The sequence below is a fragment of the Chiloscyllium plagiosum genome, unplaced genomic scaffold (assembly GCF_037043375.1).
Source record: "Chiloscyllium plagiosum isolate Xiang-an unplaced genomic scaffold, Cpla_swu_hap1 HiC_scaffold_35, whole genome shotgun sequence".
In the NCBI taxonomy this organism is placed as follows: Eukaryota; Metazoa; Chordata; class Chondrichthyes; order Orectolobiformes; family Hemiscylliidae; genus Chiloscyllium; species Chiloscyllium plagiosum.
In genome coordinates, this window is record NW_028270173.1 from 34542479 (window position 1) to 34558056 (window position 15578).

At 40.5% G+C, this 15578-nt stretch overlaps 1 pseudogene; it reads right to left on the reverse strand.

Annotated features, from left to right (window-relative positions):
• Nucleotides 1-13940: 13940 nt before the first annotated feature.
• On the reverse strand, nucleotides 13941-15368 carry LOC122541323 (muscarinic acetylcholine receptor M2-like; annotated as a pseudogene).
• Between the last annotated feature and the right edge of the window lie 210 nt (nucleotides 15369-15578).

Consider the following 15578-nt stretch of genomic DNA (forward strand, 5'->3'; position numbering starts at 1 on the left):
TCCTGTCTGGAATCAGCTGATTGGGCCATGGTCAAACAGTCCGCAGGTACCATGGACAAATACGCCACCACCGTCACAGACTTTATCAGCAAGTGTGTGGAGGACTGTATACTGAGGAAGTCAATCCAGGTATTCCCTAACAGGAAACCCTGGATGAATCAGGACACATAGAACCTGCTAAAAACCAGGCATGAGGCCTTCAGAACAGGAGACCCACTCAAATATAAGGAACCCAAGTACGACCTTCACAGAGTCATTAAGACAGCCAAGGATCAATATTGATCCAAACTAGAGACCCAGACAGACACACGGCGATGATGGCAAGGACTGAAAGACATCACAGGTTCTAAAATGAGACAGTGCAAGATAGCAGACGATGACATATTCCTCCCAGATCGTCTCAACACCTTCTATGTTTGCTTTGAGCAGAATTTTGGTGGACATGTAACACCTATTCCGACAAGTTGTGATGAACCTATTCCAACAATGACTGCATCAGAGATCAGATAAGTTTTCCTTTGTGTGAATCCAAGGAAAGCAATGGGACCAGATGGAGTATTAGGCCATGCACTTACAGCATATGAGGATCAACTGGCAGAGGTCTTCTCAAATATCTTCAACCTCTCCATGCAGCAGGCCACTGTCCCTGCCTGTTTCAAGAGGGCCAAAATCATCCCTGTGTCTAAGAATGCTTATGCAGCATGTTTAAATAACTAACGCCCAGTGGCCCTAACCTCGGTGGTCATAAAGTGCTTTGAAATTCTGGTCATGACTAATCAATTCCAGCCTCCCCACTACTCTTGACCCACTCCAATTTGCCCATTGGACCAACAGGTCCATGTCAGATGCCATATCACTTGTCCTTCACTCCTCCCTAGAACATCTTGACACCAAGAACAGCTACATAAGAATCCTACTCATTGTCTGCAGTTCAGCCTTCAACACTATTATCACCGTGAGACTGATTACTAAACCCAGTGATCTCGGATTAAGCCCTCACTCTGCAACTGGATCCTCAGTTTTCTGACCCACAGGCCACAATCAGTGAAGATTGGGGACAATATTTCATTGTCACTAACACTCAACACTGGAGCCTTTCAAGGGTGCGTACTCAGCCCCCTAACGTACTCACTGTATACCCATGACTGCCAAATGCCAGACTAATGCCATTTACAAGTTCACTGATGACACCATCTTAGTTGGTCGAATCTCAATTGGGGACGAAACAGACTACAGATGGGACGTGGAAGACCTGGAAAAATGGTGCACTGAGAACGACCTAGCTCTCAATGCCAGAAAAACCAAAGAAATCATTAGTGACTTTCAGCAGGATGTTACTCATGCCCCTACCCGATGCATTAACAATACACAGGTGGACTGAATAATGAGTATCAAGCTCCTGGGAGTGGTCATCCACAACAAGTTTTCTTGGAGTCTTTATGTGGATGCACTGGTTACAAAGGCCCAACAACACCTCTTCCTCCTTAGCTGAGGAACTTTGGCATAATGGCGAATACCATTACCAACTTTTACAGGTGCATCATCGGGAGCATTCTGCATGGATGTGTATCACTACCTAGTACGGCAACTGTACCTTTCAAGATTGGAGATATTTACAGAGAGTGGTGACTGCGACCTGGAAAATCATTAAGGCCAACCTCCCATCGAGAGAATCCATCTACCAGGCCTGCTGTCAAGAAAAGGCCACCAGCATTCTTAAAGATCCATCCACCCTGGCAATGTTTTTCTACAACCTCTACCATCGGGACGAAGGTACAGACACCTGAACAAATGCACCAGCTGGTTTTGCAACAGTTTCTACCCTACTCTTGTTAGAATGCTGAATGGACTCACAAATTCCTACCATTTGCCTGTACCTCTGTTTATGATTGTTGCCACTGTTTACCTGTTATTTACTATCTATGCTACTTAACTATGTGATCTGCCTGTATTGCTCACAAAACAAAGCTTTTCACTGTGCCTCAGTACACGTGACAATACATTCAATTCAATCTTCTTAGTTACTTCCTCAAAACATAAAAAAATACTCAGCGAAGTTTGTGAGAGATAATTTCCATTGCAGGAACAATGTTCCCTATCTTTAATCATTCAAAAGGATGCTGGTTGGAGTGGACGACTTGAGTTGTAAAGAGAGGCTGGATAGGTTGGATCACTTGTTTCACAGGAACATTGGATGAGGAAGAGCAACCTCATGGAGGTGTTCAAAAGTATAATGTGAATTGGAGCTGTCTTTTCACTTGGGTGGGGTATTTCAAGACGAGGGGCCATATTGTTATGGTGAGAAGAGAAAGATTAAAATAAAACAGAATGGAGGATTTTTTTTAACACAGAGAGTGATTCATGAGTGGAAGACGAAGTCATGGATGTGGGTGCAATTAGAATGTTGAAAAGACATTTAGAGAAGTACATGAATAAGAAAGGTTCGGAGGGGCATGGACCATACACAGTTCAGTGGGACTACTTTAGTTCGGGATTATAGTCGGTATGGACTCATTGGCATGTTTTGATATTGTTTGACTCCATGGACTCATGAGTTTTGAATTTGGAAGATCATGAGTAAACAATGTTTGCCCTGTATGTGTCCACCGTGCAGTCTGTTTTAAAGCAACTTCCTATCGCAATTGTACTGACAGACATTTTTTGCCACCACACCTTTCCTGCTAATCCCTTTCCATTACACACTCCACATTACATACTAGCCTAACCCCTCCACGTTCCTTTTCCTCCAATATTCTTACTTTTCCATTTTGTCCCTTGGTCATCCTCTTCCCACTGACTCACTCTTTCACATTGGTGGTGCCCAGCCCTTATTCCATTACTTTTTAATATAAACATATCTCTAAGTTTCCCATTCCCTTACCTACTTTACCACTTCCCCAATACCTTCTCCCATTCCCCTTCACCAATACACCATTCCTCCCTTCCTTCAATGTTAAATCAACACTACCTTTTCCACAATCATCTCTAAATATTTGCTTCCCATTCTTATTTCCTACTGCCCGATTCACCATCTGCACCATTTCTATTTCAGTACAAGTCTCACAAAATATTCCTTTTTCAACTTCTTCCATTGTCATAAAACACTGTTGCATGCGGGTTGAAGACAGCTATTTTAAATGTTCCAATTGATGCTTCCTCAGCAACTGATTCTGATCAGAAATCCAGAATGAGACTGAACAGGGAAAGCGATTTCACATCACCCAAGGTTTTAGAAGATACGAACACAAGAATTGTGAAGACAGAAAGCTAAATTGAACACCAGATCAAGTGCTGAAATGAAATAGAAAGAGAAATGATAATTATCTGAAATGTACAAGACAGAATACTGCATATATAGAAGCGAGGTTTCCAGAAGCTCCAATTAAAAGTGATATCACACGTGATATCCAATTAAATGTGATATCACACGTGCAGAAGTCTATATTATATACCAACAAGATAATTTGACATGTGTTTAAAAGCCGACTTAGAGTGGAATACATGCTAATGACACTGTAATGTGTTTCCAATTTGTTGTGCAAATGCACTAATAGCTTACTCTTCATACATTCAATAATGAGTTAGAAAGCAATCTTTTGCTCCCATCACAGGCACAAAAATGGATTTAGGCTCTTCTCTGCTTTGATATATTTGTTCTGCCCCTCAACTGAAGTCACTTTTGAATTGTTACCTCGCCAGACCTCGCCACTGCTTTTATATTGAAGATCTAACATTTAGTTTTCCTGTATAATTTCGAAGTATTTTAAAACATATTTCTCACGTGAAGCCCTCTTTTCCCTTCACAGAATAAAAAGTTAATTTTCAACAAAAACGTTACACATTTTCTTGAATTATTTTTATTGATTCACAAAGCAAAGGTGACCAATTGGCGTCATATTTTGAAGGGAATGAGATTTTCACAGGGAGAAATATTTAGAATGTTTGGTAGGGAAAGGACCCAAATTGGCTTTAGTCTGAGCAGTGGATTTCGAGAACAAAGAGTAATATTGATCTTGATCAAGCTTTAGAAATGTTATTCGATCAGACATATCTATTTCACGCTGATTTGGAACTGATATCGGACTTACTGACTAAGAACTGATCTCTGACTTACATCAAGAGCTTTACTCAACATACCTTGTTTTGGAATTTTTATTGACGTAGAGTCATAGAGTCATAGAAATGTGCAAAATAGAAACAGATCCTTTGGTCCAACTTGTCCATGCCGACCAGATATCCCAACCTAGTCTCGTCCCATCAGGCAGCACATGGTCCAAATCCCTCTAAACCCTTCTGAGTCATATATCCATCCAGATGCCTTTTAAATGTGGCAATTGCACTAGCCTCCACAAATTCCTTTGGCAGCTCACTCCGCCCTCTGCATGAAAAAGTTGCCCCTTAGGTCTCTTTTATAACTTTCCCCTCTCACCCTAAACCGATTCCCTCTACCTCTGTTCTCCACCACCCCAGGTGAAATATTTTGTCTATTTATCCTATCCATGCCCCTCATGATTTTATAAACATTGATAAGGTCACTCCTCAGCCTCCGACGCCAGGAAAACAGCTCCAGCCTACTCAAACTCTCCCCCTCGCTCAAATCCTCCAACTCTGGCAACGTCCTTGTAAATAAATTCTGAATGCTTTCGAGATTCACAACACCTTTCCGATAGGAAGGAGACCAGAATTGCACGCAATATTCCAACAGTGGCCTAACCAATGTCCTGTACAGCCGCAACATGACCTCCCAACTCCTGTACTCAATACTCTGACCAATAAAGGAAAGCAAATCAAGTGCCTTCTTCACTATCCTATCTATTTGTGACTCCAATTTTAAGGAGCTATAAAACTGCAATCCAAGGTCTCTTTGTTCAGCGACACTTCCTAGGACTTTACCATTAAGTGTACAAGTCCTGCTAAGATTTTCTTTCCCAAAATGCAGTACCTCACATTTATCTAATTTAAACTCCATCTACCACTTCTCAGCCTATTGGTCCATCTGATCAAAATCCCGTTGTAATCTGAGGTAACCCTCTTTCCTGTCCAATACACCTCCAATTTTGGTGTCATCTGCAAACTTACCTACTCTACCTCTTATGCTCGCATCCAAATCATTTATATAAATGATGAAAAATAGTGGACCCAGCACCGACCTTGTGGCACTCCACTGGTCACAGGCCTCCAGTCTGAAAAATAACCCTTCTCCATCACCCTCTGCTACTTTTGAGCCAGTTTAGAATAAAAGTGGCTAGTTCTCACCGTATTCCATGAGATCCAACCTTGCTAATCAGTCTCCCATGGGGAACATTATCAAATGCCTTACTGAAATCCATATAGATCACATCGACCATCTGGCCTCATCAATCCTATTTGTTACTTCTTCAAAAACCTCAATCAAGTTTGTGGGACATGATTTCCCACACACACAAAGCCAAGTTAACAATCCCTAACCAGCCCTTCCTTTCCAAATACATGTACATCTTGTCCCTCAGAATTCCCTCCAACAACTTTCCCACCACTGATTTCAGGATAACTGGTCTATAGTTTCTTGTCCTTACTACCTTCCTTAAATCATGGCACCACATTAGTCAACCTTCAGTCTTCCAGCACCTCGACTGTGACGATCGATGGTACAAATATTTCAGTAAGAGGACCAGCAATCACTTTCCTAACTTCCCACAGAGTTCGAGGGTACACCTGATCAGGTCCTGTGCATTTATCCACCGTTCTGCATTTCAAGACATCCTGCACTTCCTCCTCTATAATATGGACATTTTTCAAGATATCATCACAAAATTTCCTTATATTCTATACCTCCCATGTCCTTTCCCACAGTAAATGTTGATTCACAATACTCGTTTAGTATCTCCCCCATCTCCTGCCGCTCCACATAAAAGGCTGCCTTGCTGATCTTTGAGGGACTCTATTCTCTCCCTAGTTACCCTTTTGTCCTTAGTGTATTTGTAAAACCCCTTTGGATTCTTGTTAATCCTATTTGCTAAAGGTATCTCATCTCCCTTTTTGCCCTCCTGATTTCTCTCTTAAGTGTACTCCTACTGCATTTATACTCTTCTGAAGATTCACTCGATCATCCTATGTATACCTGACATATGCTTCCTTCTTTTTATTAACCAAACCCTGAATTTCTTTAGTCATCCACCATTCCCTATACCCACCAGCCTTTCCTTTCACTCTAACAGGAATATGCTTACTCTGGACTCTCGTTATCTCATTTCTGAAGGCTTCCCATTTTCCAGCCATCCCTTCACCTGTGAACATTTGCTCCCAGTCAGCTTTTGAAAGTTCTTGCCTAATTCCATCAAAAGTGGCCTTTTTCCAATTAAGAACTTCACCTTTTTGATCTGGTCTATCCTTTTCCATCACTGTTTTAAAACTAATAGAATTATGGTCGCTGGCCCCAAAGTGCTCCCCACTGACACCTCAGTCAACTGCCCTGACTTATTTCCCAAGAGTAGGTCAAGCTTTGTACCTTCTCTCGTAGTGTGCGTCCACATACTGAATCAAAAAATTTTCTTATACACACTTAACAAATCCCTCTCCACCTAAACCCATAACAATGGTAGTCCCAGTCTATGTTTTAAAGTTAAAATCCCCTACCATAACCACTCTAATATTCTTACAGATAACTGAGATCTCCTTACAAATTTGTTTCTCAATTTCTCTCTATCAGAGGATCTATAATACAATCCCAATTAGGTGATCCTCCCTTTCTTATTTCTCATTTCCACCCAAATAATTTCCCCAGAATATTCTCCCTCAGTACAGTTGTAATGCTATCCCTTATCAAAAACGCCACTGCCCCATCTCTTTTGCCTCCCTTTCTATCCTTCCTGTAGCATTTGTATCTTGGAACATTAAGCTGCCAGTCCTGTCCATCCCTGAGCCATGTTTCTGTATTTGCTAAGATATTCCAGTCCCATGTTACTAGCCGTGCCCTGAGTTTATCTGCCTTCCCTGTTAGACCTCTTGCATTGAAATAAATGCAGTCTAAGTTATCAGTCCTACTTATTCTCTGCTTTGTCCCTGCCTGCCTGTCCTGGCTGTTTGACTCGCCTTTGTTCTCAACTGTACCAGCCTCAGATTGATCTCTTTCCTCACTATCTCCCTTGTTCCCACCGTCTCCCCACCCCCATCACACAATCTTACTATTTTAAATCCTCCCGAGTAGCTCTATTAAATCTCCATGCCATTATGTTTGTCCCATTCCAATTTAGGTGCAATCTGTCCTTCTTGTACAGGTCACCTGTAGCCCAAAAGAGATTCCAATTCCAAATATTTGAATCCTTCTTCTGTATATCAGCTACTCAGCCAGACATTCATCTGCTCTATCCTCCTATTCCTGCTCTCACTAGCTCGTAGCACCAGATATTACTTCTCTCAAGGACCTCCTTTTTAAATTACTACCTAACTCTGTGTAATCTCCCTTCAGAATCTCAACCTTTTCCCTTCCCATATCGTTGGTTCCAATGTGTACAATAACCTCCTGCTGGTTCCTCTCCCCTTTGAAAACATTCTGCTCCCTCTTTGAGACATCCTTGATCCTTGCACCAGGGAAGCAACACACCATTCTGATTTTTCACTGTTGGCCACAGAAATCTCTATGTGTACCTCAGACTAGAGAGGCCCCTCACAAAATCAAATTCTTGGAACCCGACGTATCCCTCATTTCACGAGAGACAGTGTCAATGCCAGAAACCTGGCTGTTGATGCTACGTTCCCCTGTGAATCCATCACTCCCTACATTTTCCAAAACAGCATACTTGTTTGAAATGGAGTTAGTCACAGAAGACTCCTGCACTGACTGCCTACCTCTCTTACCTTTCCTGGAGTTAACCCATCTATGTGACTGTATCTGCGACTCTTCCCCCTTCCTATAACTGTCACCCATCACATCCCCTTGCTCTTATAAATACTTCATGCCCCTAACTGTCTCTCCAACTGATCCATTCGATATGATAGGATTTTGTACCAATGGCATTTATTGCAGATACAATCCTCTAACCCATAAACTCTCCTTATCTCTCACATCCGACAAAAAGAGCACATCACTCTACTAAAGGTCATTTTTGCTTCTTTCAATCTACAGACCCGAAAATAGCACTGCAAAGTATTGCACCATGTTAAATTAATACTTATGGCTTACATTTTAAGTTTAATCAAGACATATCTCAAAAAACGTTTAATCAAGAAATAGCCCATGCCACTCACTATTGCAGACTTATTGTAAGGCTACGCTTAAAACATCCACTTATCTGTTTCTGTATTGTAACCTCTCCCAAACAGGTCCCTCCAAGATTAGTTGTGAATTTCACTGTTTGTTAATTTTCCCAGATGCATTGCGATGTCCAGCGATACATGAATTCAAACAGCAAAGTCAGTAACTGTGCAGATTCTGCTCTGTCAGTTAGCAATGTGGGCTTCTCTCTCTCTCTCTCCTGCACTGACCTCACCATGTGCTTCCTTTGTCTTTTCCTCTCATTTTTAAAAGTGCTGTTGGTTTGACTTTTTTTCTCCAACGTTACAAAACAATGTAACAGCATATAAAACAGTAATTGCTGCTCCTGGAATTCGAAGAAATCACTTCCAACACCTAAAATACCTCAAAAAAGGAATTACTGCTACAGTCCCCGAAAATTTCCTGTCCTCCATGATGGATTACCCAGAACACTTTTTGCTTCAAGGTATTCAGCAAGCGCTTCAATTTGTTTTTTTTTGTCATTCCCAGTTCCCTAAAGTTGAAATAAGATACACAGATATAAACCTAGTTTCCGTTGCTGGAATGATTGATGAAATATGCGGGAAGGAGATACAAATCTACCATTTTTGCGACTAGCTTAATTAATGAAATATACAGGGGGACGAATTATTTTCACTTCTCTATCTGGTAGGCCTTGGGATAATTCTTCATGCAAACCTTCATTTTTCCTTCTCTCTACCTATCCTTTCTGTATTGCCCATTTCTTGACTCCCCAGTACCAATCGTTTCTCCAACAAGGAAACCTTAGTATGAGCTGAATTCTAAGGATCCATTAAGCTGGTATTCTTCGGCCAGAATTGGAGGTGTGTTTGAAGAAAGAAACGAAAGTTTGCCACATGTGATCCAAATAAAACTAGGTTCTACGCAAATCTTTGTGCAAGAGCTAAAAATGTTCAACTGTGTTGAAACAAAATTTCTGCCCTTTGTTAGCCCATTTAAAGATACAATAAAAACCAGGTGCATTTTTCAGCATTGTTCTCAAAACATTTTGAAGAAGGAAAGTAGGGCAGTCTGTTGACTGTCCAAATTTCTCTGAAACCTGACAGACAGTGGCGTAGTATTACGAAGATATATATTTTGTTTCAGACCCTGGAACTGTCTTAGAATGACTTGCTATCATAAAGTTGTCCTTCTTATTCTTCTAACCACATCTGAATCATATACAGATGGCGGTTTCTATTTGACTGTGATACACTCTCAATGCTGGCAAATACCTCTGTCTAAATCCTTGTTTGAACCTAACCACCAAATACGGGCATTTTGCGCAAACATGCCCGTCATAACGTTCACAAAAACAATGTGAATATAACTTATAAGATCTACAACATTGGTCAATTGGCAGATCACATTGCAAAATATACTGCTTTCTAAATCAATTATCATCATTGGCTATCTCTTTGCGGTATAACCATATACCCTTGCCATAGCAGGGATACCTCTGTGTACGTGTTTCTACATTAAAATATCAGTGGGGTGTTTCACTCCAGCTTAACCCAGACTTACATTCAACCACTAAGGTTTGTTCTTCGCAAATTATGTAGACAGTTTAGCGAGGTCACCTCTTGACTCTGATTGCATTAAAGTTTTAGCATGCAAAGTCGTATGTCATGCAACAGCCGTTTTTGTAATTCTCCAAAACTGCAATGAGTGGACCTTTGTTTTTCAAGTCTCCCAGATTCTCACTTTTCAACTTATTCTGAAATGATAGATTTCTGTAATTTGGAAATCACTGAAGTTGCAGCGATGATCTGTGTTACCAAAACCACCAACGATACCTCGGCGTGGCTTTGCTCGGGGAAAAGATTCTTGGCGGATTAACTCACCTCGGAACGCAACTTCAGCCAAGAATTTTGCATTTTCGTTTGGCCCAAGAAGGTCTGCAGACAGATAGGGTCATCAGAATCTTCAAATGCAGCGTTCTTGGAATCAATCTTTGCAGAGATATCATGTTTGGAACAAGTCGGACTTGAACGAAGAATTCGAGTTCAGAGGTAGAACCTTCAAATTTATTATCAGTAGTCATTCTATTTCACCAGCTGCTCCAGACTTGCCATAAAATGTCTCGGTCATGGATCAAATTTTCCTCTCAATCTTTTCTCACTCTAGCTCTATACAAAACACACTTTTTAAAAACCTACTTTTTCAGCCTAATTCTAAAAAAAATAACCAACATGATCTTCTTGATTGGTCAACGTGAATGCTTCCACCCCTCAAACCAACTAAGGAATCCATGATTCTATTCTTGTCAAAGGATCTGCTCACGATGTGCAGAAGGGAGCAGTTCTGTGGACAAGCTGGTTGGTCCGAATTGAATCCAATTGGATTTGTAAAGAGAGCATGTGATTGATTAGAAGAGGGACCAATTGTATGTCATTTCCACATAGGTGCATCGCTGCTCCCACAATTCAACGGTGGAATGTTTCCCACCTCCATTCTTTACTCAGCGTTTCATCCACTCCACTCCACCCTTCATAATCTTAAATAAATGTTGCAATCCTCCAAATGTGACAAAATTTCTTCTGCAGAATCTGACAGTCTATTTAACTAGTCTGGAGAAATATAGCAAGAAACTAATCCGAGCAGGCAGATCTGAACTGACGTGGCAAATGCAGTGTTTGTTCCTTTAGCAGGAGAACGCAGGCACCGAAAAAAAGAGGAAAAAGAGTAGAGAGAAAGAGAACGTTCCCACCATTCTGCACAGTAATTCTTTGCAGCCGAAACAATTTCCTCCTTTAGTTTTACACTGTAAGAATAGCAAAAACTCACAGACAAACATTATTATAGAAAGTTTCTCGCAGTCACCTGCCAAATCGGCGAATTTTCACCTTTTGCACAAATAATTTCCAACACGCTGACGCTTCTGTTTTCACCTCTTCCGGCTGAATTCACAACATGGCTTAGTGAGATGTGCACACTCCAAGATGTTTTTCACTCTTCTGGTATATATCATTTTGATCAGTGACAGTGTGTGCTCACTTGCTAAACTGGGAAGCCCTTCATGATGCAGGAAGTTGAGACAAAATTCAGCACTTAGGAGATGTATTGTTCTGAGCCTGAAGAGACATCATATTGTCACTTGCTTACGGACCCTGTGTTGGGAATCTCAATACCTTCAACTCGATCTCACTGTCGAGCATTGTCTGTTGAAGAAATGTTGAGCAGTTTTGACTTTACAACTCTAGAGTTTAGAAGAATGAGCGCAGATCTAATTGGGGTATAGTAGATGCGAAAGGGGATTGACAAATTAACGGATTTTTCCCATTGTGGGGTAATGTAGAAATTGAGGATAAAGGGTGGAAGATTCCAAATCGGGATGAGGAGCAAAGAGACATGAACCTGTGGAAGTCAGCACCCAAGAGTGTCATGGTGCCAGAGGGCACAGTAAATTTAAGGAAGAGATAGGTTGTAATTAGTAATGGGTTAAAGGGTAATGGAGAGCCGACAGGAAATGGGGTTTGAGGCCAAAATGAGATCAGCCATGATTGCAACAAATGGTGGAACAGACTTGAAGAGCTGAAATGGCTACTTCTGTTCCGAGTCCTCATGCTCTTTTATCTGCAGCTGTTGTGGGGCATGCAGTTGACGAGAAAGAAGCTTATGCAACTCTGCTTTTGGTGGGGAGTTGGTTTTGCCATCCTGAGCAGAGGTAGAACATGCGTCTACCTCAGATACCAAAATGGAAAAATGAGAATTGGAAATAGGAGGGTGTCACTGGAAAGGAGCGATGTTTCTGATAGATGAACTGCATTCCATCAAGTTTCCAATTCTTGTCAAGCAGCGCATATATCTTGAACACTTGTCTCTGAATGTAATAAAACTGGAGCTATATAATGTGACATATCAAAACTGTTTCTTATCGTCAATTGCACCGAAAGTCACTCGCCTCAGTGGCAATGATAAGTGACTACAGCTGCGGAAACAGTTATCTGGGGATGCAAGTTTGTATCGTGAAAAGTATAATCAGTAAATTCAACAATGGACATGACAAAAACAATTTTTCCTGTGATTTTCTATTCCACTTGTTTTGACACGAATTGAATGGGAACATTTTAACTAATAACTGTGCCTCTGTCTTCACTTAATGTGTCACAGCTGTAGAGCATTACCCCCCCCCCCCCCCCCCCTCAGCTCTTGCCTTTCCTGCTACTTTATTTCATTTTTCCAGCACCTGCACCATTTTGCTTTTGTTCAGAATTCTCGTGAGATGGAGAGTTTGAGAATAAGGTCAACGCACTCATGAAAAGTGGTTCATGACAATATTTTGTTCCTATTGGTAAATGTATGACTTCATGTTCATTTGTGTCGAAAGTTTTTCATCAATTAGTTTACATGAGCTACATCTAGAAATATTACATACCATAAGAAATATCACTGGTCATGACGGAAACTGAAAACGAACACCGACATGTCTCCAATTATTAAATGGATATACAGTGAATTCTAGGCTGACCAAGTGCATTTTTAATGATAGTTTGATTAGAATCAGTCCCTGACGAAGTTGAGTTCTACTTATTGCACTGTGAATTTTTTGTATCTACTTTACAGGTGGTAGAAACTTGTGTTTTGCACGTTGTAAAAGGTGAAAACAGTGCACCTCTTGTGTAATGATCAGTAGATAATCCTAAAAAAAAATCAGAACGAAAGTGTTTCTTTCATCGGCTGACTTCGTGAGCCAAACAGATCGAGTCAAAGAGCAGGCTATATGGAAAAAAATCTAAAGCACCATGCTTAACTAACTCATTATTTTGCATTACAAAAGGCTCTGGACCACAAATAGAGACGTGGCTGCATTGGTGTCGATTCTAATTAAGCTTAATTTTTGAAATGCATCATGGTCTGTGTGGATTGAACTCAAGATTGCTTCAGTCTGAATAATTTGGAGAGGGAATTTAAAGCTGATACACATAGGAAGATCATTTGATGAAGAAATGTGCTACATTTTCATCAACAAGAGATTTGATTGCAGAGTATGAGATGATCAGGAGAACTAAGTGATGTTTAAAATAGAACCTTTCTTTTCCTTCAAATTTGTCTTTCAAAAGTATGAATGATTTGCTATCTCGACATTTTAAATGGACTTGTTACACATCAGAATCAGGTTGTGCTTTGCCTAATTTGACCCAATTAAAGGAAGATTCATTACCTTCTCCAGTGACAGAATCGCATCTGTACATATATTTAGTTGCAAGTTGACATCTTCATGTGAAGTACAGACATAATCCAGGAACTGCACCAGACAGAAAGGAAATCGACCTCTGCAATTTTAATATCATTCTAATCCATAAGCAAGACGTTGGTCAGCCAATGAAAATAAACAACAAGAACTGGCCTTGAGACAACACCCTAGAAGCCCAGTTGACTGTACTTTTTATTGAATAAGATTGCAAACTGAACATTCTTCAACACAAAAATCTTACACTACATGCAACGATGGGCAACATGTGGCAAATGCATTTCAGTTGACACATATATTTTCTGACATGAAATATTAACTTTTTTCACAACAGACGTGACCATTTCGATGTACATAATTCAAATCTGTTGACAATATGACATATAAACATCTGTGCATGACTTATGATCTTTCCAAACGAGCTTCTAATTTACATGCATTGTTGCAGTAACCTAAGGATGTGTTACTTATATTGTGATTATTACTGTCGTCTTATTTTGTAGGACTTATATTCCTACACTGGCACAGTAGAAGATGCTTGAACGTTCTCCTGAAGGTAATATTGCACAGTGCATAGCAGGCAGGATTTAGAGTACTATTGATATAACAGAGCTAGTACCCTATGTTCCAAACGGTGCTGGGGACACACATTGGGCAGAAAGTATCTATGAGAACAATGAAATTGTATGGACTTGCTGTAATTATAAAGGCCAGAAGAATAGCCAGGATGGACCTCGTCACCTTCTTTTCTCGTAATACCGCACCCTTTGCCCTTTTAACATGTGCTCTGGTCACCTTAACAACGTCATCTATTGTTCTTATCTTTCTGATATTCCCATTTCCGTTGTTGGTACCTGATGCTTCTCGCACTGTGATGCCACAGGTATCATTCTTTTGAAATTTGCTGAAAATATTTATTGAAGAGAGTTTCAAGTTATCTGACCTGAAATAGTGGAGTTCAGTTAAGCCGTTGGTATATGTTTGTGTAGCACCTTCTTTGTTCACATTTGATGATGCCAGGGTGAGGAAGTCAGCCTCTCTGGGAAATACCTCCTCTACTCCTTGAACCCAACTAACACCTGATGTTTCATTATTTATTGTGTCAGGTTCCGTTTTGACCTCTGGCAACTCAACAAGAACCTTTGCTGTTTTTCTATTATTTGGTTTCATTAATTTGCCATTCACTAGACTGGGAGAAACGATGGCCTTACATGACTCAGATTCATTTCTATCGGCCTTCATTCGACTCTTGCTGGCCCGAGATATATACACATACAAAATTGTCATTATGGTAACCGGGATATAGAAAGCAACTATAGCAGTACCAAAAGTTATAGCTGGATTTGAGAAGAACTGCACATAACACTCATCGTCTAGGACAATCCGCTCCCCCACAATGAACTGCCAGAAGAGAATGGCAGGAGCCCACAGTAGAAAAGACAACATCCAAACAGCTGCAATCATTATCCCTGCTATCTTAGTGGTTCTTTTCACTGGGTATATAATGGGTTTTGTCACACTGAAGTAGCGGACAAAGCTGATGATAAGGAGGTTCGTGGCAGAAGCGTTACTGGCGACATAGTCTACAGTAAGCCATAAATCACATACCACTGGACCCAAAGGCCAGTATCTATTGACAGTGTAAATGGTGTATAGATTTATAGACAATGCACCAGCGATTAAATCAGCACAGGCTAAGCTGAAAATAAAGTAGTTGTTAATAGTTCGTAATTGTCTGTTTACTTTGATTGAAACTATGACCAGAATGTTTCCAATGATGGTCACCAAGCTTAATACTCCTGTCGCAATCACAATGCAGACCACTTCAACCATTTTGTAAGGCCACCATCCGACAGTGCCAGGCAAGTCTGTTAAATTGATGAGAGATTGATTTTCCCTTGTTTCACTTGCCATAAGTCTGCTCTGTTGTGTATCTAGGACTTAGAAAGCATAAACGCAGAAGAGAAAAGGAAAGGATTAGGAAACAAATTTTAAATATTCTGCAGTTAAAGAAACAGCATTTTTACGAATTAAAGTTCAATCAGGAACACCTTTTAAAAAGTGGTCTTATAATATGTAAGGATTTCGTGTTTATATAGTGTTATGTTACATGTGTGATTCCGCAACGTT